This window comes from Aotus nancymaae, unplaced genomic scaffold (assembly GCF_030222135.1).
Source record: "Aotus nancymaae isolate 86718 unplaced genomic scaffold, 86718_ANA_hifiasm-v0.15.2.pri h1tg000057l, whole genome shotgun sequence".
NCBI classification, from domain to species: Eukaryota; Metazoa; Chordata; class Mammalia; order Primates; family Aotidae; genus Aotus; species Aotus nancymaae.
In genome coordinates, this window is record NW_026988471.1 from 63,684,560 (window position 1) to 63,708,837 (window position 24,278).

General features: G+C 48.5%; 2 long non-coding RNA genes and 1 pseudogene across 2 annotated transcripts; 1 reads left to right on the forward strand and 2 right to left on the reverse strand.

Annotated features, from left to right (window-relative positions):
• Positions 1-254: 254 nt before the first annotated feature.
• Positions 255-611, forward strand: LOC105734362 (small nuclear ribonucleoprotein Sm D2-like; annotated as a pseudogene).
• A 1,880-nt stretch (positions 612-2,491) lies between these two features.
• Positions 2,492-21,185, reverse strand: LOC105734450 (uncharacterized). The gene is made up of 5 exons (XR_001111517.3): positions 20,814-21,185; positions 6,374-6,486; positions 4,931-5,022; positions 4,145-4,224; positions 2,492-3,959 (listed from the first exon to the last, which is right to left on the reverse strand). It is a non-coding gene; the product is annotated as an uncharacterized LOC105734450 (long non-coding RNA).
• On the reverse strand, positions 13,104-17,764 carry LOC135269732 (uncharacterized). Its single transcript, XR_010338000.1, has 2 exons — positions 17,678-17,764; positions 13,104-14,264 (listed from the first exon to the last, which is right to left on the reverse strand). It is a non-coding gene; the product is annotated as an uncharacterized LOC135269732 (long non-coding RNA).
• Positions 21,186-24,278: the final 3,093 nt, after the last annotated feature.

Genomic DNA, 24,278 nt, shown 5'->3' on the forward strand with positions numbered 1-24,278 from the left:
CTGCTGAAGCTCCAGTCATTACATCACATGGAGTTGCAGGCTGGCAGGAGGAAAGAAAGACATAAGCTCCTCCAATTCCTGCTGCCATCTCCCGTGAAGCAGCCTTATTAGGAGTCCCGCAGAACACCCGCACTTATCTCGTTGCTAGAACCTAGTCACAGAGGTTGTGCACACTTGACTGTAAGAAAGTCTGAGAAATGGAGGCAGCAGCAACGCGGAGGAAACGGGAGTGAACCAAGAGCTTAGTGACCAACATGAGCCTCCTCAACAAGCCCAAGAGTGAGATGACCCCGGAGGAGCTGCGGAAGTGAGAGGAGGAGGAATTTAACACAGGTCCCCTCTCTGTGCTCACTCAGTTCGTCAAGAACGACACCCAAGTGCTCATCAACTGCCGCGACAATGAGAAATTCCTGGGCCGCATGAAGGCCTTCGACAGGCACTGCAACAGGGTGCTGGAGAACGTGAAGGAGATGTGGACTGGGTACCCGAGAGCGGCAAGGGCAAGAAGAAGTCCGACAAAGGTCAGCAAAGACCGCTGCATCTCCAAGATGTTCCTGCGCGGGGACTCAGTCATCGTGGTCCTGCGGAGCCCGCTCATCACAGGCAAGTAGGAGCCACCTATCCCTATCAGTCAACAGAACTCACTCCCCTGTCCTACGGAGACCGCTGGTGTTGAGATTTATAAGGCTTTTTTTTTTTTTCTAAAAGAAAGAAAAAGAAAGTCTGAGAAATGAAGGGTTTTTTGTTTTTGTTTTTGTTTTTTTAGCAAGACACATTGTCACCCAGAATATAATCAGGGCCCTTCCACCGAAACAAAGAATCAAGAATGGATACTGAGGGATGCTCAGAGTCTAAGCCAGAGTTGGGAGGAAATAAAGGACACTTCCAGTTATGTTTTAATGTTTTCTTTTTTTATAAGAAGGCCATGTCGCTTTGGAAATTTAAAACATAAGTAAAAGAAACGTTTTTCCAAAAACCTTGCCAGAGGCCCTCAAGTCAATGCACATGAACACATGGGGCTAGGGCACTCTGCCTGTGGGGTAACCCTGCTCCACAAAGAGCAGTTAAAAAAAAAAAAAAAAAAGGCTACCTAGGTTGTGAGAGTTCTGTAGGCATGGATGCTCATCCCTCCTACACTTGAAGCCAAATACATGTTTTAATACATGCTAGTTTTGGCCAGGTGCAGTGGTTCATGCCTGTAACCTCAGCACTTTGGGAGGCTGAGGCAGGAGGATTGCTTGAGCTCAGGAATTCAAGACCAGCCTGGGCAAAATAGGGAGACCCCATCTCTAAAAAAAATTTAAAAATTAGCTGGGTGTGGTGGCACACAGCTGTAGTCCCAGCTACTCAGGAGGCTGAGGTGGGAGGATCATTTGGGCCCAGGAGGTCAGGGCTGCAGTGAGCCATGATCACACCACTGCACTCCAGCTTGGTAACAGAGTGAGATCCTGTCTCAAAAAACAAAACAAAACAAAAAAAAAAACCCAAAACAAAAACAAAAACAAACAAACAAACAAACTCATGCTAATCTCCATGTCCGTCTACCTTTTCTTCTCCACTTGACAGTGTCACTCGCGGAGGGAAACAGGAATTTTGCTCCCCACTAGAAGTTCTCTCTTTCTCCTCACCACAGTCACTCCCTATGTAACTACCTGAGAACCCTTTCAAAATGCAAAGCAGGGGGCTGGGGGAGGAGAGCATTAGGAGAAATACCTAATGTAGATCACAGGTTGATGGGTGCAGCAAACCACCATGGCACATGTATACCTATGTAACAAACCTGACATTCTGACACTTGTACCCCAGAACTTAAAGTATAATAATAATAATAAAGAACGCAAAGCAAACCTGTTCCTCCACTGTTTAAACCCTTCTCAGATTCCCTGACCAAGGCAGGCAAACTCCCTCCTCATAGGGCCCTCCTAATTTCCAGTCCTCCTTTCTGCCAGCTCCTGTGTCTCTTCCTCCTCCCCAGATCTAGCCTCCAAGAAGCTTCTGCTCTCGGGGATGCCCTGCCCTCCATTGTCTACCTAGGAAACTCCTGCTTTCCCTTTAATGGCCCACTCAAAGCCACCTCCTCTGTGAAGCCTTCCTTGATTGCCTACAGGCATGGGCCCTTTTTTCTTTCTTTTGTGTTCCTGTGACACTTCATGACCATCTCTGCCAGCAGGTCTGTCTTTTCCATTAGAGCAAGAACTCTTCCAGGGTAGAAATCAGGCCTTATTTTTTGTCTGTGCCTCAATGCCAAGCACAGAGCCTGGCATGAATTAGGTGCCTAGTATAAGGCAGTTATAAGGCAATAGAGCATAGTGGTTGAGATCATAAACTCTGGTGCTGCCCCACCTGAGTTCAAGGCCAGGCTCTGCTACTTACTTAACATCTACGTGCTTCAGTTTCCCCACTTATAAGACGGGGATAAAGGTATTCCTACTCCATAAGTTTCTGTTGAAGACTCAATGAAGGAATATATGCGAAAGGTTCATCACTCATTACTTGAAATCTCTTATCTTGATTACTTCTGAATACAGTGCTGGTGTCGCAGAAGGGGCACCTGGAACCCCGCCCCTCACCAGCTCAAAGGCTTTGGTCAGACGAGACTACTTCTCTGACAGATGTAGGTTGACATTATTTTAAAATATGTTGTGCATTTCATCTTCCTGAAGAAACTTAGGCATGTTACAAAATACCATCTCTTTGCTGGAAGGACCTTGCATAATTCCTTGGCCCTAGTCCATTTGTAGGGAGCACATTTAGTAACCCAAACAGTGTTGGAAATGGGTTGCCTGGAAAGGGTTAATCGCAGAGCTTTAGGAGTTGGGCTCTGGGGAAATAGAGATTTCTAGGGACGGTGGAAGATGCCTCCCTGCCCTCTGGGACCCTGGGAGGCGTCGCCATGGTGATGCAGAGTGCAGGTCCGCTTTGCATGTATTTGGGGCTTTTTGTTTCTTCTGTTCTGGTGAGGGTCAGTTGAGCTAGGTTATGAAGAAATGAGGTACAGAGAAAGGGAAATGCTTTCTCCAGCCAGGGTAGCAGGGGAAGTTACTGGAAAAGCAAGGACTAGAACTTATAAGTTAACTTATTAAACAATATTTATGGAGCCCACTCTATGCCAGGCCCAATTCTATGTACGGAGGTCTTGTCAGAGAGCAAAGCAGACAGTGTCTCTGGTCTATGCAAGGTCTAATGGGGACAACAGGCAGGAAACAAGGAAGCAAGTAACTATGTGGCATATTTCACCAATCCCAAGATGCCCCTCCCTTTTTTCACATTGTAAAATGTCTGAAATCAAGGTGGACGCCTGTTACATTCAGTGATATGTCTTGAGAACATTTTCTTCTCTCATAGTGATATGTAAAATAATGCTATACCTTATGCCTGATGGCATGTGAGATTTAATAAGATAGAGTAATATGATTCAAGTGATGGCATTCTCACCTCCTTAATACTGATTTATTTTCTATCCAAGCAACTTACAGTAGAAACTCCTGCCTGAAATGGATAATTTCTCTGACTGATCTATTTCTGGGATTTCTTTAGAAATTCATGTTTCTTTCAGTTATATTTCTGTGAATCCACTTTTCTTTGGAACCAACAAGGACCCTGCCTGTATCAGTAAGGAATTTATTTGGCTACGAATAGGAGAAAACCAGAAGCACAATGATTGACACTGAGGCTGGCACGGCTCCTCATCAGGCACCCAGCCTGCTTCTTTCATTCTACTCTACCATCCTCAGTGCAGGACTTTAGTCCTCATGGTCACAAGACGGCTGCTGTACTTCCTAGTCTCACATCCATGTTCCAGGCAGGAAGAGGGAGGAAGGACAAAAGGCATGCCAGTCCCCCAACTCCTTTTTTAAAAAATTAGGAAAACAAGCTTTCCCAGAAGCGTCACTAGCCTGAACTTGCCTATTTCCCACAGTCCATGTGGTGTCACACAGTCACCTCTAGCTAGAAGATGCCTATGGAAAGGGGGTTGTCTGAGAGAAGATGAGAAGCCAACGGTGTCTGCTCTGCTGAAGAAATAGAACAATGCAGTTGTCGTCAGTGCATTGCATGAGTGTGATGGCATTTGTAGTGCAATCAGGGGGAGGAGGGGATGCCGTTCCTGTTCCTGAAGGGAAATCACTACATGGATTTGCCTCACCTGAAAATGTGACAGAGCCAAAGAGCAACGTCGTGACAGAACCTGGGCATCTTCACGCTTGTCTCCACATACCCAGCCACCTGGAGGAAGGGGGTGATCCCACAGGCGCTGGCCATGTTGCTACCCACTTTCTAACTTCCAAATAAGAGGGAAAGGAATATTCCAGACCAGGGGGTCGACCCCCAATTCTTGGAGCAGAGCTTCAATTCTTCCCAGAGACTCTGAAATGACTCCATCAAAAAGTGGAGCAGCTCACGAGGGACCAAAACTGCCAGGCCAGAAGATGGACAGTCTCAGCCAGATGCACGTGTCCTGAGGGCAGGATGTAAGTCTTGGACTGAGGCCCAGCCAGGATCTCACATTGAGGGGAGGGAGGAGGAGGACTGGTCAGCAGAAAGACACTTTCAGGGGTTGGCTGTTGGGGGAGCAAGCGCATTAACTAAGGTGTTGGTCTTTGACAATGTTTTTTTTTTTTTTTTTTTTTTTTTTTTTGAGACAGAGTCTCACTCTGTTGCCCAGCCTAGAGTGCAATGGCACAATCTTGGCTCACTGCAACCTTCACCTCCTGGGTTCAGGCAATTCTCCTGCCTCAGCCTCCCAAGTAGCTAGGATTGCAGGCATGTGCCACCACATCCGGCTAATTTTGTATTTTTAGTCGAGACAGGGTTTTACCATGTTGGTCAAGCTGGTCTCAAACTCTTGACCTCATGATCCGCCCACCTTGGCCTCCCAAAGTGGTGAAATTACAAGCATGAGCCACTGTGCCTGGCTAACAACCTTTGTTACCAGTCTGATGGTCTTCTTTTCCCATCTATCTTTTCATTCTAGGCTTGTCAACTAACATACCAATATAATTCCTTTTGGAAATGGCTGAAAAACTATACACATTTACAGAATTTATTGGGAGCTACAGTGGTAGATTGCAAAAATAGCCACAATCCTTCACTGCATCTATATGTTTACCCCTAAGCTAAATGACTCTGTGCCCCTCCTCTCCGCTCCTTCCACTGGGGATGGCCTAGGGACTTGCTCTGGCCAGTAGAATACAGTGGACCTTGTTTGTACAGTTCTGAAGCTCTTGCCCACTTCTCTCTCTGGAAACTCATGTGAACAAGCCTGGGCTAGTCTGCTGGAGAATGAGAAGCACAGAGAAGCTGCCCCTGCTGAGGCTGTCCTAGTCTAGCCAGGCCCCAGCCCACCAGGCAGCTGGCCTTGAGCATGAGCAAGCTGGCAGAAATATGCCGGACTGCAGAATTGTGAGCTAAAGAATGGTTGTTTTGAGCCACTAAGTTTAGGGAAGATTTGTTAAATATGAAGAGCTGACTGATGGACTTACTACGCTCTGGACACTGGCTAGGAACTTGATGTAAGTCATTTCTTTTAGCTATATTTGTACCAGTCAGTGTGCATAGTATGTGCTCAGGGAAGAAATAGCTCAGGCTGCTTCTGCATGTGCTCTCCTTCTGGCTGAATTTCTATATAGTCAATTGCTCTAAAGAGCTTTCAGGCACTGACAAAAGGACCAGAATGTTCTGTGATCATCTCTGAACATTCCTCATGCTCTAGTCCCTTAAAAGTGTGTGGGATTGCCGGGCATGGTGGCTCATGCCTGTAATCCCAGTACTTTGGGAGGCCAAGGCGGGCGGACCACCTGAGGTCGGGAGTTCGAGACCAGCCTGACTGACATGGAGAAACCCATCTCTACTGAAATTAAAAAATTATCTGGGCATGGAGGTGCATGCCTGTAATCCCAGCTACTCGGGAGGCCAAGGCAGGAGATCACTTGAACCTGGGAGGCAGAGGTTGTGGTGAGCTGAGATGGTGCCATTGCACTCCAGCTTGGGCAACAAGAGCAAAACTCCATCTCAAAAAAAAAAAAAAAGTGTGTGGGATTAGGGAGGCGGTGCTCTAGTTGGAATCCATCCTACTTTTCAACCTACAGATACTCAATCTGGGGAAGTATCTTGCTGTTTTTAAGTATATGTAGATGCCAGGAACCAAGGGATGATCCTTCAGTGCCACTCACCAAACAGTCCTAGGGCACTGAGGGAGGGAAGGCAAGGCACTAGATGCTTTCTCCATAGTATGAAATGGGAGTCTGTGGAAGGTGGTCGCTTAAAGCCCTGGGCAGGATGACAGTCACCAAAGCAGTGACCATGATAGGTGCCGACCTAGGGCAACCTCACGCCAAGGAGGAAGGAATGACCTCAGGCTGGTGGCACTACCTACCTGGATAGCTGCACTCCGGTGTGGACAGCCCCACTCCGGATCTTACTGTGGGCTGCAGACACAGTTTACCATAGCCCCTTGGGGTAACAGACACTTATTCAAAGTCAAGGTGCCTGCCAAAACTTTAAATGTAAAATTACAAATCATTAAGGGTAATATGATACAAATGGCAATAGAAGCCTTGGTAGCATTTTACTTTGATTTCATTTTTGCTTGTCTTTCACTGCCAGCCTTGTCTAAAGTTGCTGCTGGGGCACTTCATTCACACACCGTTGACCCTTTCGCTACGGCACTCAAGGAGCACGAGAGTGGAGGCCAAGGAGACCCTCCCACACAAATATGGTTATTTCTCAGAAATCCAGATTTAACTTTTTCAACATGGGTTTCTTAATTTACCCTTTGGGAAGTACATGAAAATGTTCAATTTCCTTTGGGAAGTGGAAGTCAATATTAGCCATTAATCCAAAAAGCATCCTTCATGAAATGCTTAAGGAAGGCATGTAAGAATTCAGTTGACTGAGTTTATTTACTACCTATGGGCTTTGGCTAGAGGAAGGAAGACTAGTAAATAACTTGGGCCTTAAACAGTCAGAACCCAAATGTTATGTCCTTTCTTTCCAAGGGATCTGGGAAGGCTGGAAAGTGGTTATTTCTCAACTACTTCCCTTTACAGCCTTTGAGAGGTAGATGGTGCTGAATATCTGTTTCAGTGGAGCAAAACCAATATATGCACACACACACATATGTGTATATATATGTATATATGTAGTGAGCAGAGATCATGCCACTGCACTCCAGCCTGGGTGACCAGAGTGAGACTCATACACACACACACACACACACATACATATACATATATACGTGTGTGTGTGTTTATATACACACATATACATTTGAGACGGAGTCTCACTCTGGTCACCCAGACTGAAGTGCAGTGGCATGATCTCTGCTCACTACACCCTCTGCTTCCCGGGATCAAGCTATTCTTCTGCCTCAGACTTCTGAGTAGCTGGGACTACAGGCATCCACCACCATGCTTGGCTAATTTTTGTAATTTTAGTAGAGATGGGGCTTCACCATATTGGCCAGGCTGGTCTCGAACTCCTGACCTCAAGTGATTCGCCTGCTTTGGCCTCGCTGTGTGCTGGGATTAAAGGCTTGAGCCACTGCACCTGGCTGAATACAGAAGTGTTAACACACGCTTGAAGTGTTTTATATCAAACTTCTTACAGGGAAGGAGCTGAGATCCATTAACTATTCCATCGCCGAGAGAAGCCCCTACCCAAAGACAGTTAATGTCTCTAAGGGTGACTGATGAGAGGATTTCTGATGAAGGATTCCAGAGTTTTCAGGTTGAAGTCTTGGGCTATGTGGGTCTCACTTCATCTTCCTTTCCTTCAGCTCCCCTGTGGCCACCTATTTCCAAGGAGTCCTGTGCTCATAATGACAAGGAAAACCCAGAGGCTTAAAATAGAGCTCATTTCCCAGAATCTCAGGTACTCAGAGGAGAGAGGGGTGGGGACTTCTTGGACACGAGCTCACATTAGCTGATGAAACACAGCTGCCTGTGCCCCACACCTCTGTCCAGCTAATGATGACAGGGAAGGAAACTTGTTTTGCTGGAAAATACCACAGAGGTTTTTGCCTCATTTTCATGGGGAGGACTGAAGCTTCCACCCTCTGGCAACATGGGCCTGACCCAAATGAACCTGTGGCTGGGACTAGCTTTTTCTAATGAAAGTGCTCAGTCAATTCCCAGCCATGAGAACTGTGTTAGATCCATAGCCCCATCACTCTCATTTTGATGGGTGTGTTACCTGAGCACTTGAGGTCATCTGTGAGCAAAGTTTGCCAGCTCAGGCATCTCCTTCCGAGACTGCTGGCTTCTGAAGCACACTTCACTTGGTGTGAAACTTTTCATTTTAAAGGAAGCTTTATAACGTGGCCTAATGATCCTGAGTTCATCATATACAACCTAAGAGCAAGGCGGTCCTAGCTATTAACACTAGGCTGTGTTCACAGCCAGCCATGGTGGTACACACCTGTAATCTCAGCTACTTGGGAAGCCGAAGTGGGAGGATCACTGGAGCCCATGAGTTTGAGTCCTGGGTAACATAGTGAGACTCCCTCCCTAAACGCCTCCCACCCCCCAACTGCCAACACACACAATCCCCACTGTTCACAGCATAGCACAGGACATCTCCTTCCTTCGCTTCTTTGCTTGGGGATGGTGACCCAAAAAAATAATAACAGCAAGCATTATGGATTAGTTCTTTATTACTGTGCAATAAATCACCCCAAAATGAAGCCACTTAATAATAAAACACTTGGCCAGGCGCGGTGGCTCACGCCTGTAATCCCAACACTTTGGGAGGCCGAAGTGGGTGGATCACCTGAGATCAGGAGTTCGAGACCAGGCTGGCCAACATGGTGAAACCCCGTCTCTACTAATAACACAAAAATTTACCGGGTATGGTAGTGCACACCTGTAATCCCAGCTACTCGGGAGGCTGAGGCAGGAGAATTGCTTGAACCCAGGAGGCAGAGGTTACAGTGAGCTGAGATCATGCCACTGCACTCCAGCCTCGGCAACAAGTGAGAAACTCTGTCTCAAAAAAAATTTTTTTTAATAAAAAAATAAAAACGCTTACTATCTCACACCATTTCTGTGGGTCAGAACTTCAGGGGTAACTTAGTTTGACAGTTCTCAGGGTCTCTTATGAGGCTGCAGACATCTGAGGGCTTGACTGGGGCTGGAAGCTTTGCTTCCAAGAGGCTCCCCACAGGACTGGCAAGTTGGTGCTGGCTACTGGCAGGAGGCCTCAGTTTCTAGGCTATGTGAAGGTATTACTTTAAAAATTGAAAACATATATTATACTCATAGATATGTGCTAGAGGGATCTAAAATTCCCCATACCTTTGTAATTTTGTCTGTTCTTCTGAATGTTCCCACCTGCTTCCTCTGGGTACCTGTCCGTTTTCACTGAGACACGTGTCCATGCTTCTCAGGGTCAGGTGCCTCAGTTTCTAGTGCCTGCAACCCTACGTCCTTGCCCCTCTCTTCTTCCCCAGTTGCTCAGGACCCGGCCCAGCATGACACACACAAAAGGCACTCAACACGAAGAGAATTGAATAGAACCACTCTCCACCATAGTGCATTCCACGGTGAAGATGTAAGCCTGAACTTGAAGAGAACTGTACTCAGTTAGAGTGAGCAAAAACACGGATTTCAATTGTCCTGGTTTGATCTATCCAAAATGAACTAATAACATCAGGGTTGCAGAGAGTAATGGACAGTGAGGATGAAGAAATAGGAGCAGAAATCCCAACCATTTCTTTTCTAAGCTAGGTCGGGGCCTTCACTACACCTGGAAGGCCCCGACCTAGCTTAGAAAAGGGGAAGCCTCCCCCAGGCAGAGCAGACATAGCTGAAGATGGCTGGCCACCGTCAAACACAGCCCTGAAGGCTGACCTGCGGCTCAGTAGAATGGAGAAACCCCTGGCAGAGCGGGAGAGGCAAAGAGTGGAACAAAACCTTTCACTTAAAAATGACAACGTGCTCTTTTCCACCCAGCTTACTCCCCAGCGGTTCATCTCTGCACAGGCAAGAAGGGGGAGGAAGAAAAAGAGGAAGGAGAGGGCATTTCCGCCCACAGACTAGGTTGCCACATAACTGCTCTAAGATGCCTCTTCTCCCTGGGTCTTCTGGACAATACAGCCCTGTGCTTGTTCAGAAAACACCACCTTCTCATATGCCGCTCACTCCCACTGGAGAAAACGCTTCCTTCTGCTTCCCACATCTACTCTCTTGGGGCAGAACACTGTCCCTACTGCTCCCCACTTTAGCCATGCCGCTTCCTCTTTGTTTTGTTTTGAGGCAGAGTCTTGCTCTGTCACCTGGACTGGAGTGCAATGGCACGATCGTGGCTCACTGCAGCCTTGACCTCCCAGGCTCAAGTAATCCTCCTGCCTCAGCCACCTGAGTAGTTGGGACTATGAGTGCATACCACCATGCCTTGCTATTTTTTATTTTTGGTAGAGACAGGGTCTCACTATGTTGCCCTGCCTGGTCTTGAATTCCGAGGCCCAAGCAATCCTCCTGTCTTGGCCTTGCAAAGTGTTAGGATTACAGACAAGAGCCACCGTGCCTGGCTGGTTCCTCTTTCAAGGCCTGAGTAAGTCAGGACTCCTTTGTTTGCCCAGGACAGAACCACACGGCACTATAGCTTACAGGAGAAAAGGAAGGTATGGACACAGAGTTACCAAATGATCCAGGAATTCCACTTCTAGGTCTATACCCCCAAAAATTGAAAACAGGTATTCAAATTCTCGTACATGAATGTTCATAGTGGCATTATTCATAATAGCCAAAGGCAGAAACAGCCCAAATGCTCATCAACTAATGAATGGGTAAACAAAAGGTGGTGTATCTACGCAGTGGAATAGTATCCAGCCCCAAGGAAGAATGATATACTTAAACATTTGACAATGTTAACGAAGCCTGAAAACATTATGCTAAGTGAAAGAATCCAGATGCAAAAGGTTACATATCTTATGATTCCATTTATATGAAACTTTCAGAGTTGGTAAAGCCACATTCCAGAAGAAGTGCAGCCATAAAGACAGAAAGCTGACTAGTGGTTGCCAGGAGTTGATGGGAGGGGGAAAGAGGAAGTGATTGGTTAATGAGTATGGGGTTTCCTTTGAGATGATGAAAATATCTTCAACTGGGTAGAGGTGGTGGTTGCACCGCCTTGTGAATGTAAGTGCCACTGAACTGCACACTTTAAAATGGTTAATGATTAATTTTGTGTTATGTGAATAAAAAGAAACCGGCCGGGTGCAGTAGTTCACGCCTGTAATCCCAGCACTTTGGGAGGCCCAGGCAGGTGGATCACTTGAACCCAGGAGGTGGAGGTTGCAGTGAGCCAAGATTGTGCCACTGTACTCCAGCCTTGGTGACAGAGAGAGACTCCATCTCAAAAAAAAAAAAAGAGAGAAAAGAAAAGAAAAAGAAAAAAATCCAATGCTTTTTTTTTGTTAGTTTGTGTTTGAGATGGGGACGGGGTCTTACTATGTTGCCCAGGCTGGGCTCAAGCCAGCCTCCCACCTCAGCCATCCTCTCCCCAAGACTCTACTTCCCACCCCTAGACAGAGAAACTGCTGGCATACATGCCAATGCCTGGCTCTTTTTGCTTTTTCTTTTTCAATGCTTAAAAAATAAAATCGAATGAAAATTTGGCAGGGGGGAAGAAGTATATGGGCTCACGTGTAACTGCAAAGTCCAGGATGAATCCTGCTGACTTGAGACATGGCTGTATCCTGCAGTTCAGCAGTGTTGTCAGGGTTTTGTCTCCATCCCCCGCAGCCCTTGTGTGTGGGAGGAGAGGGACACTGCCAGTTCTGGTGTCACATGAGGCTGAGTAAAGAAGAGAGGAAGCTGCTTCCTGGAGTGGGTCATGTGGACACGCAGATATAGACACATCCTTGGTCCAATCTCCAGGGACTCCAGGGTATGGAGTCCTCTGAGTGATCTGGCTCAAGCTACATAGTCACCTCTGTGGCTAGCCCACGCTGGAGTGAGAGGCAAAGTGTGAGGTCAACACCACCCAAATCTCATGGACTGAATGGTCTCTAAGGAATGAGGAAAGGTGATTCCCAGGAGGAAAGAATGCTGGGTAGCAAAATGAATCCTCCATAGAGCCTTCGCTGGCCTTTCTTGCCCTCTGCCCAGGAAGAGCCTCCCTTCTTTCCCTACCATATGCGAAGTCTCTGCTCCTTCCCTAAGCATCTCTGCCCACCTGGACCTTCCTGGGCAGCACAACTACACTCAGGAGTGGAGACCCAATCCTGGAAGTCGTTGTGTTAATTTTGCTTTCCAGAGAGCAACATGGCACTGCAATGAATTCTGATTCTTCTTATCCTTTAACTCTGCATGGATGCTCTTAGGAATATGTTCTAAAGAAAAATTCAGCAAGATGCAAAGGTTTATGCACATGAGGATGACCTTGGGTAACGATTTATCAACTGGGAAACAACATAAATGGGCATCAACAGGGGAGGGGTTGGCCAGGTGCAGTGGCTCACACCTGTAATCCCAAAACTTTGGGAGGCTGAGGTGCGAGGATTGTTTGAGCTAGGAGTTTGAGGCCAGACTGGACAACATAATGAGATACCATCTCTACAAAAATTTTAAAAATAGCCAGATGTGGCCAGGCGTGGTGGCTCATGCCTATAATCCCAGCACTTTGGGAGGTCGAGGCAGGTGGATCACCTGAGGTCAGGAGTTCGAGACCAGCCTGGCCAATATGGTGAAACCCCCTCTCTACTAAAAATACAAAAATTAGCTGGACATGATGGCATGCACCTGTAATCCCAGCTGCTCTGGAGGCTGAGGCAGGAGAATTTCTTGAACCCAGGAGATGGAGGTTGCAGTGAGCCAAGATCGCACTGTTGCACTCCAGCCTGGGCAACAAAGCAAGACTCCGTCTCAAAAAAAAAAAAAAAAAAAAGAATCCAGATGTGGTGGTGTGTACCTATAGTCACAGCTACTTAGGAGGCTGAGTTGGGAGGACTGTTTGAGTCCAGGAGTTTGAGGCTAGACCACTGCACTCCAGCCTGGGAAGGAGAGTGAGACTCTGTCTCTAAAAACAAACAAACAACAGTAACAAAAACCAGTAAGTGGGGGTTAAATAAATTATGATGAAGACAAATGAAAAATTACCATGTAGCTATTTCAAAGGATAATTCATTTCTGTATTCATTGACAGTGATATTTAATTTAAAAAAATAATATAAGAACCAAATATATCCTCATTAGTATAGTGGTAAATTAATTTTTTTTAAAAAAAAAGGCCAGGCGGTGGTTCATACCTGTAATCCCAGTACTTTGGGAGGCCAAGGTAGGTGGATCACTTGAGGTCAGGAGTCCGAGACCAGCTTGACCAACATGGTGAAACCCTGTTTCTACTAAAAATACAAAAATTAGCCGGGTGTGTTGGCATGTACCTGTAATCCCAGCTACTCGGGAGGCTGAGGTAGGAGAATCACTTGAACCCAGGAGGCAGGTGTTGTAGTAAGCTGAGATTGAGCCACCGCGCTCCAGCCTGGGTGACAGAGCAAGACTCTGTCTCAAAAATAAATAAATTAATTAAAATTTAAAAAGTGTTTTAAGTAAAAGCAAATATAGTATGACCCCATCTTTTAAAATCATAATTCTTGTAGCTCAGACAGAAGACCATAGGGTTCAGTCTCTCTATAGACTTAATGCAGACTTTAGTGCTCAAAATTAATACAAAATAAATTCCATTATTTAATCACATACTTGGAAGAACATTAAAAGGACTCTGGTCATAGCCATGTTAGCTCATCTCAGAAGCCCCTTCTTCCACACCTGATTATCTAGAGAGCCTAAAATGTGCTAACATCTGAAAACTCTGCTGAACTCCCGTCCATAAGGCTTTTCCCTGCCTGGATATCTTCCTTCCCCATTCCGTTCCATTCCTTCCCTGTGCAGATCAGCTGAGCTCCTCTCAGCAAGTCATAATTGTTCTTTTCTGTAGAAGAGAGAAGTGAAGGGAAACCAAATAGGCAAATTCAGGATTTTCTTCAGTAGGCAGGGGCAGGAAGAATGCTGAGAGCATGACCACGTTAACAATTTCATCTCACTTAAAAACATGTATCTGTATGCACAGAAAATAGTAGGGGAAAAATACACAAAAATGCTATCAGGGCTATCACGGGTGGTGTGGTGACAGGTGATTTTTGTTCCCTTCTTTATATTTTTGTCTGAATTTCTTTTTATAGAGCATGTTCTACTTTTATATTCAGAGATTTTTTTTAAAGTCATCATACTTCAGCATATTTCTTTTTCTTCTTTTCTTCTCAAGATCTAGCAAAAGATAAAGAGAATTGAGATGCACAATCCAATCCTCAACACAGGATAATTTAAAAGACTATTCTTTTGTAGGTTTATGACTTTTACTCTTAACATGCTACTGTGCAAATTCATTTAAAATAAAGTAGCCTGAACACATGATTAAGGACTGAGTTTGCTCCAGGGGCCAAGGTCAGTCCCTCCACAGTAGGAACAGCTTTTCTGCAAACAGTTTCCCTGCAAACTCCCCTTCCTCACAAGGAAGCTGACCCATGCACCATGCAGCCTGGCCACTGAAGTGTTGGTGACCCCATGCTGCACGCTGGCATTTCCAGAGGCCCCTCAAGTGAGCCTCCAGTGGTTGGAGTGGCCTTGGCTGTGCGTGTGAAGCCAGTGGGAGACCCTGCTCTGCAAACTTGCTGTATGAGAACTCTGAGGTCTGAGCAAGGTAAAAAATCACCCTGCTGCCTGCTTTCCTCTTCCTGCTGGGTCCCTCCGAAGCTGCTCTCCCACCTCCCCTGGGACCTCTCTGGCCAGCTCAGCTTTTGTGTTTGGGCCAGGCGGGAAGAAGCACTTGGCCCGACTCCTCGCTTGTCAGAAGTCCAGCATTACCAGGGGTCTCTCCTGGTTTCAAGTATTTCCCGGTGCCTTTCCTCACTCTGTAGTCAAGTTTCTAGCCAGGATTTCTTGGCTCTGGGAAAGACTGAATGCCTGTCTGAGTCTTCTGGGCCTGTGTTTCATTTGCAGCTGCCCAGCCCTATACTGGGTGACAGTCTCAGCCCTCCCCTGGCAGCCCGTCCCCTCCTGCTTGGCCAGCGGGGGAGGCCCTTTGTGTCGCTGTCTTTGTGCTGGGGTGGAAGTGGGTCTTCTAGTTTTTGATCCAAGCCCCATGTCCTGGGTTTTCTTTAGCTCCAGCCCAGCATCAGGGGTGGCACTCCCTTCCAAGAGCAAGCTATTCCTACCTGTTCTTGAGGCCAACCAAAGACAAGAATGCCAACTGCCAACAGCCCCAGCCCCGAACTGCTTCTAAGTCAGACTGGGACCTGCTCAGCACCTGGCACTTTTTCCTGCTAGAAATTTCCAGCTGCTCTGATCTTTCATATAGGGCTTGGCAAGGCCAAAAAGGCCTGGAACCAAAAGAATTCAGAAGAACATCAGGCCAAGGCCGGTGGGCGCCTCTCCCTCTGTCTGCTCAGGGACTCCCCAGTCACTTCCTGCCATTGGATTCATCCAGGGTGAGGACCTGAGGGGGCTGCCAGGCCCTGAAGTCCAAGCTCAGGGAAGTGAGAGCAGTTTACTTCTGTGACATTGTTAATGTGAGCCAAGGCTGCAGGTTCTGGGAGCCAACTTGGGAGACTGTTCAGGACATGGGTAGAGAAGTGAAGAACTCAGGGACCTTCATATGTCCTCATCACCATAGGTGACCCATGCCCTGCCATCATGGGGGGCAAGGGGAGGCTGTGAATTTTCTCTTTTTTTTTTTGAGATGGAGTCTCACTCTGTCACCCAGGCTGGACTGTAGTGGTGCCATCTCAGCTCACTGCAACCTCCGCCTCCCAGGTTCAAGTGATTCTCCTGCCTCAGCCACCCAAGTAGCTGGGACTACAGGCACATGTCACCATGCCCAGCTAATGTTTTGTATTTTTAGTAGAGGCAGGGTCTAATTTTTTTAATTTTCAGTGGAGACAGGGTTTCATCATGTTAGCCAGGATAGTCTTGATCTCCTGACCTCGTGATCTGCCCTCCTCAGCCTCCCAAAGTGCTGGGATTCCAGGCGTGAGCCACTGCGCCCGGCCTGTGAATGTTAACATGACGCAGACTGACAAAGACATCCTCTCTTCTGTTCCCTCCTCTTTGAGACTAGAATGTATTTTCTGAGCCCTCCTTTGCTTTTCTTCTGGGTACCATGACCCAAGGTATAGATAAATACATCAGTATTTGTAGCCTATAGAAGGTAACTCAGTGAGTGCTTCCTCTAACACACTTCTTACACCCTAGCGAGTATCCTGTAGGGGAGATGAAACAGGCAGCTGAAAGGTGTCCCGCCTGTGCACCATCCTGCTGGCCTAGCATCTATTTCCAGCCTCCTCTCCCTGGGCTGCTGAAACGCGGAGCTGATTTCTACATTGGAAGTGAGGAGCTGCAGGAAATGCCTCGTGCCGGGGATTGTGGAGGAAAGCCAAGTGCCCTTGTTAGGCTCCTCCTCTGGAGCTAGGGAGTTCCCTGGATGGTGGCGGGAGGAGCTGCGGTTCTGCATCTGCCGCGGGCGGGGCAGCTGCTGGCGGCCACTGCGTCTTGGGCTTGACCTTGACCCCTGGGCAACACAGGGAGACTTTCACACCCTTCACCCTCGTATCACTCTACTCAGATGCGCATGGCCCAGCCCCAGCTACAGATGAGGAGACTGAGGCTTGGAGGCTCTCGTACCACCCAAGGTCTCCCGGCAGGTCAAACAGTGGAGAGGGGCCAGAGCCAAGTGTCCTCACTCCCGGGCTGGGAGAGACCCTGGTGTGTCCCTCTGGGGGCCGCCATCAGTGACTGCCCAGGCGCCCTGGGGCAGCAGCCTGGCCTCCTGGGCTCAAGGCAGGGAGCAGAGGTGTCCGGGCGGGGTTGGAGCCGAGACCCGCAGAGGGTGGCAGGCGGGCGCTGGGAACCGGAGCCGGGCAGTGCTCCGGCGTTTGCAGGCCCTCCGCCTCGGACGCCCCGCTCCAGCCTGGCGGGGGCGGCGCCAAGAGGGGCCCAAGGCCCAGGCGGAGGCTCTGGCCGCGGCCATTGGCAGCCGCAGCCCCCGGGCGGGAGGGGAAGCAGCCGGCGTCGGGTTACCCGGGACCAGCGCGGCAGCTGGCCCCGGAGGACAGGCGGCCGCGGGGTGGGGGTGCATTCCTGGATTCCTGGCCGCGAAGGGAAACCAGACCGCAGTTGTATCCAACGCCATCAACAAACATGATGTGTCAAGTGCTGTGCTGGACTTGAGCGGGGGCAAAATGGTAGGGTGGGGGGGTTCCTGCCCAAACTTTCCTCTAATTGAGGACATAAGAAATCCACCCAGAAGAACGCTGGAGACACCGAGAAGGAGAGAATCAGGCCTGAGAACCACGAAAAACCAAATTTAGAGGGATTCCTGGAAAGGGAAGCCTGTTTTTCCCCAAAGTCATCTGGAAAGCTTCCACAACAGGGCCAGGTGAGGGTGCCTGACCTGCCACCTCCCTCCTGGGCCAGCCACCTGCCCCAGCCGTCCCACTTACCACAGCACCCATGCCCAACCCCACACTGCTGAGCACCCTGCAGCCAACCCCGCCTCCACCCTGCCTGCCCTCCCAAGTCCTACCCCAGGCCTCTACTCTCAAGCTCCTCCAAGACCAGGATCCTCACTTTCTACTTCCAGAAGCCCACCTGCCCCCAGGACGCGGCTGCCCTATAGCCCTCACCAGCAGAGGCTCTTTTCTCCCTCCAGCCATGCAGCTCAGGGCCTGAAGCTGTCCTATTCATTCACCACTGAAGTTTCTAAACGGTTTCTCCTTCCTCTTTCAAAAGTCCAGCTTCTTAGGGCAGTGGAACTACTGGATGTGACACTATAATGGTGGATAAATGTCATCATCTATTTGTTCAAACCTACAAAGTGTACAACAGCAAAAGAAATGTAAAGTAAGAATAAAGCAGGCCAGGCGTGGTGCCTCATGCCTGTAATCCCAGCAGTTTGGGAGGCCGAGGTGGGTGGATCACGAGGTCAGGAGTTTGAGACGAGTTTGACCAACATGGTGAAACCCTGTCTCTACTAAAAATACAAAAATTAGGTGGGCGTGGTGGCACATGTCTGTAGTTCCAGCTACTTGGGAGACTGCCGCAGGAAAATTGCTTGAATCTGGGAGGTGGAAGTTGTAGTGAGCTGAGATCATGTCACTGCACTCCAGCCTGGGTGACAGAGCGAGACTCTGTCAAAATAAGAAAGAAAGAAAGGAAAAAGAAAGAAAAAGAAAGAAAGAAGAAAACCAACAAACAAGAAAGAGAATAAAGCATTCACATCAATGTAAACTATAGACTCTGGGTGATAACAATGTGTCACTTAAGTTCATCAATTGTAACAAATGCTGGTGAGGAATGGGGAATGTTGAGGGGTGGGGAACACAACACTGCTCCCAGGATGGGGGATATATAGAAACTCTGTATTTTCCACTCAATTTTGTGTGAATCTGAAACTACTATAAAAAGTATTACAAATTAAAAATATTTAATTAAAAAAAACACCAAACACCCCTCCTAATGTCACCTATCACCCTCCTAGTCACTTCCCCATCCCTTGATTATTTTAATATCAAGCTCTTTCTCCTCCCATATCATCATTTTTGGTGACTTCAGCATCTGCTGATGACCCACCCAACACTCTGATCTCTAAGACTGTTAACATCCTTAGCCCTAGCAGAATATTCCTCCTGCTCCGCCTCAGCCTCCTGGTCGGATCCTAGACCTTGGAACCATGAGTGTCTACACCATCGCTAAAATCTCAGATCCAAAGATCCCTTCAACTGTCAGTCCTCCAGGTCACTTACTTTAGTTCTGGGACTCAGTAGTTTTCCCATCTGAGACCTCTAGTCCATGACTCTCCTGTTTTTTCATGACAACTCTCTGCTTGGGCCTTCGTTCTCAGCCAGCTGAAACTCCATGCTCCAGCACATGAAATCTCCCTGGCAAACATTCTTACCATCCTTGCTCTGGTCTCTCTCCATTGTATTCACTGGGCAAAAACCCAGCTGTGGTTAAATCAAACTGTTTACTTCACACCTGCACCCAAGCAGTTGAACACCACTAAAGAAAATCGGCCAGCTCCTCTGGACCGACTCACTTCAAATTTCTGGCCATAAATTTCGAATAGGCATTTGAACTATTGGACAATCCTACTACGGTTACTTAGAAAATTCCTTTCCCTCTCTGCTCTGCATATTCTCAACACCCCTTCTTCTTTCATTCTCACTATAACCTCAGACTATCCTTCACAGAGAAAGTAGGTACAATCTATTGCCAGATCTTCCTCCCTCCCTCCAAAGCCTCCAGAATGCCTATAGCTCTGCATTCTCTCTGCCCACCATCCACGGCTGAGCCCTCCATTTGGGCCCAGGGCTCGTCCCCTTTTGCCAGCACAATTATCCCCTTTCTGTTATGTTCATCAGTTTCTTCCTTCCTGCTGGAGCCTTTCCATGGAAGTTAAACAGGACTTTAAAAGCTCTAAAGCCTTAGCCTCATATCCCCTTCTTGCTATTATACCATTTTTCTGCCCTTCTTTAGAGCAACTGTTCCTGAAAGAGTTGTCTACACACTGACATCTCCACCTCCACACTTCTCACTCTCACTTCCACCCACTCCAGCTGGGCTTTTATCCCTAGCTGTCTGTTTTAATGGCTCTTATCAAGGATGCCAATGACCTACATCTTAAGGTCACATTGGTGGCCAGTTCGCTGTCCTCTACTCATCCAGACAGTTAGTGGCATTGAATGTGTTTGACCACTCTCTCTGTGGAAGACCGAATTATTGGCCCTATTTCTTGTTATTCCTTGCTCTATCCCTATCCCTTTCGATCTGACTTTGCAGTCCCTCCCGCTAGAAGTAGACTATACTGTACTTTCTTGCCCTTTGACTTTGTGCTTGACCACATGACCTTTACTGGCCAATGAAATGCAGGAGAAAGTGACATGGTGCAGTTCCAAACCTAGGCCTTTAGAGGCATTTTATGTTTCCACCTGCTTTTTTGTGCCTATTGTCACCATGGGAGAAAAATGTACCCTAGCTGGCCTGCAGGTACAAGGAGAATGAGGGACATGTGTGCAAAGTAGCCGCAGCTCAACTGCAGCTTGGAGCTGCCCAGACAACATCAGCCTCATCTAGCCAACCTCCAGCTGACCCACAGCTATGTGAGTCAAATAAATATTTACTGTTATGCCATTGAGATTTTTGTGGTTGTTTGTTACCTAGCAACAGCAGACTGATACATCCTCTTTCTCAAAATACTTCCTTTACCGAGTTCCTTGTAATCACCATCTCTGGTTTCCTCCAACTTCATGGGCTGTCTTCCTCAGTCTGCTCTGCTGGCTTTCTCCTACCAGATCTCTAAAGGTTGGAGTGGCATCAATCTCAGCCATCTTCCACCTTCTTTCTTGACTCTCTCCCTAAGTGGAGTTATTCTGGCCTACTGCTTTGAAGACTACCTACATGTGAGTTCTCGAATTTAAATCTGAACTCCAGACTCACAGCTGTCCACACATATTTACCTGAGGTCTGACAGGTCTTGACATGGCCCAAACACAATTACGGATCCACCTCTACCCCCAACATAAGCACCAATCTACCCAGTTAGTCCTGGGCTGGATCATCAATAAGTCTTGTCTACTCCCACCTCCAAAACTGGCCCAGACACCAGTATCACATCTCACCATCTCCATAGCCACAACTCTGGTTTTTAAAATCTCCTCCTGCCAGGACTTTTGCAATAGTAATTAACTGTTTTCTTCATTCCCCACCTTCTAACCCTCCAAAGGCTTCCCACTGTCACAAAATAAAACCCACACTTCTTACCTTGATCCATGAGGACTCAACTACCTGTGTCCCCAAGACCCCTCTATTCTCCTTGCTTATACTGCTCCAGCCACATTGGCCTTCATGGTGTCTCTTGAGCATAAGGAGTACATTTCAGCCTCAGGGATTTTGTTTTTACTTTACCTTCTGCTTGCAGCATTCTTCACCAGATCATCATATGGCTGCCTCCTTCCCACTCAAAAGGTCCTAATGCCACCTACTTAAAGAGACCTTCCCTGGCTGAATAAAACAGTACCCATCCACCCACTACACACACATGCACCCACATGCACACACACAAACACACCCCCCTTTACCACAATACTCTAGTTTAGCTTTCTTTTTTCTTTTTCTTTTTTTAATTTTCTTTTGTAGAAACAAAAGAAGACCCTTGTTGCCCAGGCTGGTTTTGAACTCCTGGCCTCAAGTGATCCTCCTGCCTCGGCCTCCCAAAGTGCTGGGATTACAGGTGTGAGTCATGAGTCTACTCTGCTCTTCCCATTAAAATAAATGCTTGTTGATTGACTGATGCTAGAAGTGAACAGGGAAGGGATACAACTGGCTAGACTGTGAACATGAGAATGGATGTCCCAGGAGGGCAACTGCAGAAAGGCTGGAGAATTTAAGATACAGTATACTCAAGGCTATGAGGGGCCAGGCTGGCTACAGGAGAGAATTCAGGGGGAGTGAGGGAAGAAAATTCTGCATGGTGCAAAGACATAAATGCCATCACTCCCAATCATCGGAGATCGTGGGCGCCCCTAAGGGTAACAGATCAAGGACATGGTATGTTGAAAGCACAGGTTTTAGGATGATTAGTCAGGTGGAAAGGTATGCATTTCTGAGTGTCCTTAACTATATGCTCTCCCGTGGGATCTTAGAATTTTAGAAGACAAAGACATCTAGAAGAATCTGGGATCCCAGGGGAGCCAGAGATTGGTCCCCTTGGATTCCAGATGCAAGAAAACTCCATTACCCAACCTTTTAGGGAACGATTCTGAGTTCCCGGGTTTGGAAGGTCTCCCTGGGTAATTAAGGATTTGCCAAGCACACAGCCGGCATTCATACACACGTGTTAACGAGCTGGTGCCCTATGTCCCTGGGCTCCCTTATACCCTCCCCCTAAACACACATACACACACACACACACACACACACACACTGCTTTCACGCACCCAGTGACTAAACACAAGCTTCCCCATACCCCCACCCCACGGTGCATCCCTAACCCAGCTACTTGCCTTCCCAGCCCCCTCCACCCAATTCTATTGTCAGGGCTGAACAAAAGGCCCAAGGCATCCTGGGTTAAAGGATTTTTAACTCTGCCAATCCCAGGAGGCTCCAACACGAAGCCGCTTCCTGCTGGAGAAAAGTGACTGAGACATCTCCCCAGGCGACTGGGGATTTTTTTTTTCTGGTCTGAAAAACAGAACCTAGCCGCCAGTCAGACACTCCTCCCCCTAGGACCCCACCCCGGAGACCTCTCAGCAGTAGAATGGGCCTTGAGGTCTCTTTCCCGATGACTTCTATTTGCAGGCGTCAGACTTCTATTTGCAGGCGTCAGGCTTGTTGGTTCCCACGTCCCCCCGACCCCCATCAGACCGGACTCTGGCTCTCCTCTCCTCCCGCGCCTCCCCCACCCCGCCCTGTGCCCGGAGGCTTCCCCCGGCGCGCGGGCCGTGCCCCCTCCGCCCCTCTGCTCCCTGGAGGCGCCGGCAGCGCCCGGGCAAAGCCAGAGCCCAGGCTCGGCCCCTCCGTGGGGCGCGCCCGGTTCTGTGCGGTGGCGTCCTTCCCTCTCCTCGGGCACCGGATCTGAACCTGCCAGGCCAGAAACGGAACCCGTTTTCGGGAGAGGAGCGCCTGCGGGCGTGCTGGCTCCGCGCACGACTCTGGGGCGGCGGGGTTCGGGCGTGCGAGTTTCCAGGCGCCTCTGCCCCAGCGGGAGGAGCGGCTGCGGAGAGGCCCTGCTGGCGGCGCGCCCCAGGCCCGGAGGGTTCGGGAACAAAACTGCTTCTGGTGTCAGAACCCCCTTTTGCCCACCTTGGCACTGACGTTAAGCATGCGTTTTTTTCCCTAAAGTTTTTTCCGTAGAAGAGATACTGGGTAAATTAGAAACACGTTTGAGGAGTGCGCGGCGAACGCTGGCATCTAAGCAACACAAAAGTGCCCACGCCGGGCCACACGCCCAGGCGGCCGCCGTCTCGGCGGCGGCGCCGCAGCGCCCCCTGGCGGCCGCATGGGGCCTCACCGGGCCGCCCCCGGCCCAGTCCCCTCACCTCCCCTCACCTCCCCTCACCTCCCACGCTCCTGAGCTGGGAGCAGCCGCTCGGGCCAGGGAGAGACCTGCTCCCCCAAGTCAGAGCAACAGTGGGACACCTTGGGAGGAAGGGAGTGAAAAGAGTCCAACGCCAAGGTCCTGGGGGATGCTTTCTGTGGTTTCTTGGCTGGCGCCGAAGTCAAGAACCTAGGGAAGGAGCCAACGTAACAGAAAACCCTTGTTCCATTTTCAATGGATGCCTGAAATTCTACCAATCAAGTATCATCCCTTTATCTGCAGGCTTTGATTCCCTTTAAAATGCAAATGCCTCAAGGAAAGGGAACCCTTAAAACAAAGGCAGATGGCAGGCTTCATCAAGAAATCACCAGTGTCACCAAGGAGACATGATTATACCATCATGTGTACATATCACATGGTAATGACATTTAATAGCAGCGCTTAATCTTTTTTTCCTATTGCTGGTTGTCCAGGCATCCTTCTGTACTCTGACAAGAGTGTTTCTTAGGCTGCCCCACCCACGGTGGCCAGATCCTCTAGTTTCGTTGGCTCCAAGTTTTCTTGCCCCTCTGCATCCTAAACCTTTCTCCAATCCTTCTACTTCCCATTCTCACAATCCTGCTTGAGTTGAGGCTCACAGCATTTTATCGCTAGTCCCAATCACTGCAGTAGCCCAGCGGGAGTATCTGGATCCCTTCCATAGCACACAGGATCCTGGGCGAGTTCAAGGGAGTCTCTCAAGACCTTTCTGCACAACACACAACACCACTGAATCTGTCAAGAGGCAGCTGCCTTGTGCTAGGGGGTCGGGGGGTGGGGAGACTCTCTTCCCAAAGTCAGCAGAGAATCCCTGCTTTCGGCTTCCTGCCGTCTATCTGGAATTTCTCTCCTTTTGCCACTCCTCCATCTGGCAGAAGCCAGAAGTAGGGGTGCTGGGTTTCCGAAGGACCCAGATACCCTACCCCAGGCAGGGTATCTCCTGGTTCTCCCCTCTGTCCTCTGAATCCTTTTTTCCTGCCTGAAGGGTTTCTACGTATCCACACTGTCCAGTGGGAATGCCTCCAACTTCAGAGCCTCCTTCTCTTTCAAGTGTCTCCTGCTGTATCAGTTATCTTTTGCTACATAACTAGCCACCCAGTGGCTTACACTCAGTAGCTTAAAACAATAAACATTTATTTGCTCATGACTCT